We start from the raw sequence: 4,764 nt of genomic DNA on the forward strand, positions 1-4,764 counted from the left end.
CATCGTTTAAGGTTCCCCTCCTTGGATCATTTTTTACACGGGTAAGTGCGCTGTGTATTTCTTGAATCTCCGGCTCTTAGCTTTGTATGGGCTCATCGATCGTTTACAAACTGAGTTCGGAGAGGAAGTGACGCCAGAAAGACCGCGCCCCACACAGGAAGTGACGTCAGAAAGAACGCGCCACAGCCAGCTTCATAACAAGCGGTTTCGTAACTCTGAGCTAATCACTGGAAATATGGAGGCGAGTCATCCAGAAACTCGTGTTTGCAGCTATTTGGGATACAACACTTTCCAATGTCCAGGTCAGCTATGATTCTACTAACTGAAAAACTTTGTCCATTTGTCGAAGGTGAGACAACGAGAATGCGGGCTCCCGTGGATGTGATTAAAAAAAAGGTAGCGTGTGCTTTGTATTACCTGGCCGACGAGGGAAGACTACGGAAAACATTGAATGCTTTTGGACTGGCAAAGCAGACTGTATCAGTTATTGTCAGCCATGTATGTCGCGGACTCAACGTCTAGGTCTAGAGTTTATAAAGTCACCAAAAACGAATGGACAATGAAGGTGAAGGCAAAAGATTGAGATGTGCACAATGTGACAAAGAACATTTTACAGGAATCAATCTAGGGATCTAGATATCTCATTGTGACAAAGAACATTTTACAGGAATCAATCTAGGGATCTAGATATCTGGTCAGGACACTCTGTGTACTTTCACGTGTTTATTAAAGATTTATGGCCCCTTCTACACTAATCCAGGGTAAATCCCACCTAAACTTATCCTTGTCCACACACACACAATGGTCGTTTTAGACCCCTTGCCCCCTTTCCTTCGCCGGCGCAACGCGACCTGATATGCATGGGCGTAAAATGCGCACGCCATAGTCACCTCCAGTGTTGCTTTGTGTGCAAGGCCTTAAATTAAATTTAACTTATCTGAACAATATCCAGTGTTGTGGTATTTCAATTACCTGGAATCCAGCGTGCTGTGGGGCCCTATTGTAGTGAATCACACCTGAGCCATCATAAATTAATCAAATCTTTAATGAACACGTGAAAGTAAACAATGCGATAAAGAACATATTACATCAATCAATCTAGGGATCTAGATATCTGGTCAGGACACTCCTCACTCTTTTGCCTTCACCTTCATTGTCCATTCATTTTTGGTGACTTGAATTCAACGTTCCCTCTAAGGTGCGCGCTTGCGCAATTGCGCACTGCTCAAGCGTCCTCTGCGCTCAGCAAATATATGCCGCGCACCAAATCAAATCCCATCTGAATTCTAAACAAAATAAACACATTTATTCTGTGTAATTTTGCAATGCAACTCTGAGTGACAGTGACAACAAGCGGCCCTAACGGTGTTCGTCAATACCGTTCAATTGAACACCGTTCAATTATTGTAACGTCTATCGAGATGCTTCGAGGACAGGAATTATATCGATCACTTTATTGAGCAAAACTGTTTATATTCGGCCATAACCACACCAAAAACATGAATAAAAAACTTCTATCTCGAAAAACTAGTCATTTTCTGCCGTACAAACCAGGCCAAAACCAAAACTTGACTCCTCAGTCATATGTGTGCTTATTCTACTGTCATTTATTATTAATGTTAATTTATTTATATTAATCATGGAATGCTGTTACTAGAGAAAGTTACAGGAATGCACACTTCATCCTATGCTTACATTTCATTGTGCAACATGAGGATGTTTAAGGGGAACTAAATGTTATCTCTGAAAGGGGTGCAAATGATTTCCAAAGCAGGACCCCCACCCAGACATATTGTACAATACTAACCCATAGCTTATGAAAAACAAGATTTCTTTTATTTTCATTACAAGTGGGCTAAATCACTAATATTAGAAAATAATCTCATGAAAATTACTCCTCTCATTTGAGTGTTATTATAAAAGATTGGTTTGAGACAGGTGTGCTGCTGGTATTGCCAAGTGTGATGTTGCTCATATGTGCTCCACTGAATGCTCAGGGAGTTTTTGTGTTTGCTCAGACACATGAACAATTAGAGGGAACATTGGACTTGATATACTCTGGACCTAGACGTTGAGTCTGCGACATACAATAACTGATACAGTCTGCTTTGCCAGTCCAAAAAGATTCACTGTTTTCCGTAGTCTTCCCTTGACGGCCAGGTAATACAAAGCACACGCTACCTTTTTTTATCACATCCACGGGAGCCCGCATTCTCGTCGACTCTCTTTCGACAAATGGACAAAGTTTTTCGGTAAGTAGAATCACAGCTGACCTGGACATTGGAAAGTTTTCTTGCCGTCTGAGAAGTGTTGTATCCCAAATAGCTGCAATCGCTTTCTCTCAAGGTATTCATGTGTGATTTCCACAAGTGTCTGTACAAACGGAAGGAGAAACACGGGCATGTCTGGATGACTCGCCTCCATATTTCCAGTGGTTAGCTCTGAGTTACGAAACCGCTTTATTACGAAGCTGGCTGTGGCGCGTTCTTTCTGACGTCACTTCCTGTGTGGGGCACGGTCTTTCTGGCATCACTTCCTCTCCGAACTCAGTTTGTAAACGATCAATGAGTCCATACAGAGCTAAGAGCCGGAAATTCAAGAAATACACGGCACACTTACCCGTGTAAAAATTTGTCCGAGGAGGGGGACCTTAAACGATAGTTTATTGTGGCTGAAACGGGGTTTAGGCTAAATAATTATTTGTTTAAGGGGTTTTCCGGCTTAGTGTAGACATAGCCTTAGTCCAAATGTGTATGGGGGTTAATTTTCACAGTCAACGACCTTCAAAAAACATGCCTATTTGCTCAACTAATCTTGCAATTTGTATCTGTGAAACGTTGCAACAATAATAGAAATGTGGTCTCTCACTCTGAGTTACAAAAGATGAACCCTGTTTTTGTTTCCTTGTGACTCCATTATTGAATTGCCTTGTTTCCATGGCAAAGTGAAACATCAGTGGAATGCCTGCAGTTGGTATAGGACACTTCTGCTAGGCTGTAGACGGGCTCCAGTATATTCTGCCAGATTATTCCAATTCAAGCTTCTTTACACTGGTTAGGTATGATCTAAGAAATCCAGTTTGAAATTCAGAATATTTCCATAGCCATGAATTCGCAGGCACCTGCATATATTCTATATTTATTAGAACTATGTTCACTGACAGTCTCTAAGGTTGTCTGATGTACCTTTTGTTGTCCGTCCCAAAAGCTAAGGGCAACCTGGCCGTTGAGTCTGTGGCTCCAAGTTGATGGAATACTTTACCCTTTTGCCCGAGAACTGCAAGATCCATCATTGTTTTTTAAAATTTGCTAAAAATACAGTATTGATTTTCTACAGCTATACTGTAATGTTTGATATGTTTTGCCCTCCAACTGCATTTATTGTATTGTAACTAGGTAACTATGTTACCTAGTTTTGTTATTAATTTTTTGTATGTTACTTTGTTTGTTAATTTTAAGATAGGATGCTTTGTGTGACCCATGTATGACATCAAATGATCATAAAACATAAAATCTTACATACCGTATTTCCCGGACAATAGGGAGCACCGGATTGTAAGGCACACTGCCAATGAATGGGCTATGTTCGATCTTTTTTCATATATAAGGCGCACCAGATTATAAGTCTTATTATTATTTTCTAAATGTAAAACACTTCCTTGTGGTCTACATAACATGTGATGGTGGTTCTTTGGTCAAAATGTTGCATAGATTATGTTTTACAGATCATCTTCAAGCCACTTTCTGACAGTCGCTTCAGGATGCGGCGTTTTGTGGGCGGTCTTATTTACGTGGCTCACCTTCGACAGCGTCTTCTCCCCGTCATCTTTGTTGTAGCGTGCAAGGACGGGAGTGGAGTAAGCGTCAAAATATGGCGCTAACTGTTTTAATGACATTCAGACTTCACTTCAATCAATAACAGAGCAGCATCTCCTCATCCGTAGCAACGCCGGAAATGTGTCCTGTGAAAAACCGTCCGACCAGAACTCTGTAATTACTAAAGTTTCTTGGGTGAATAATGTAAACTCACTATACCGGTATGTTTTAGCGTTTTCATGGTGAGTTTACTGACAGATATAAGTAAGAACTTTACGCTACTTTATATTAAAAATGGCAACAGCGGAGGATGAATGTCCCATAACAAGAAGATAGATAAAAACAAGAAGCTTATGGACGACGGACTACAAAGGCGGAAGCGTGCAAATTTTCAGAAGTTATTGTAATCCCAAATACAGATCAGAAGGTAAGTAGAGTTGCTTTTCCATATTGTTGCGAAACAAAACTCCAGATAATATGTCTTACCTTATACACACACCATAATAATACTCGTATGTTGAAGCACAGTACAATCCATCAAGCGGCGCGGCTTCATAACTTAAATATTTTGACAGATTTTTGAGCGCCGCGTGTAATGTTCTATATTTTCAATGGAACTTATAAACATGTTGTGTTGTTTACTTGAGCCATATTGCAGTCTACATGTATCTCTTATGTGTGACTGCCATCTACTGGTCACACTCATCATTTCCCCATGTACCAAATAAAATAGCTTTGAGGTTGGTAAGCACAACCAGAATGATTCCGTACATTAGGCGCACCGGGTTATAAGGCGCGCTGTCGAGTTTTGAGAAAATGAAAGGATTTTAAGTGCCCCTTATAGTCCGAAAAATACGGTAGTTGTTGGCTTTCAGCTGCTTCAAGTCTTTGAGTTGTCTTTCATGTCCTTGTAATCGAGATGATGCCATCTTTATTACTCGTCCAGTTC

The sequence above is a fragment of the Entelurus aequoreus genome, linkage group LG22 (assembly GCF_033978785.1).
Source record: "Entelurus aequoreus isolate RoL-2023_Sb linkage group LG22, RoL_Eaeq_v1.1, whole genome shotgun sequence".
Taxonomy (NCBI): Eukaryota; Metazoa; Chordata; class Actinopteri; order Syngnathiformes; family Syngnathidae; genus Entelurus; species Entelurus aequoreus.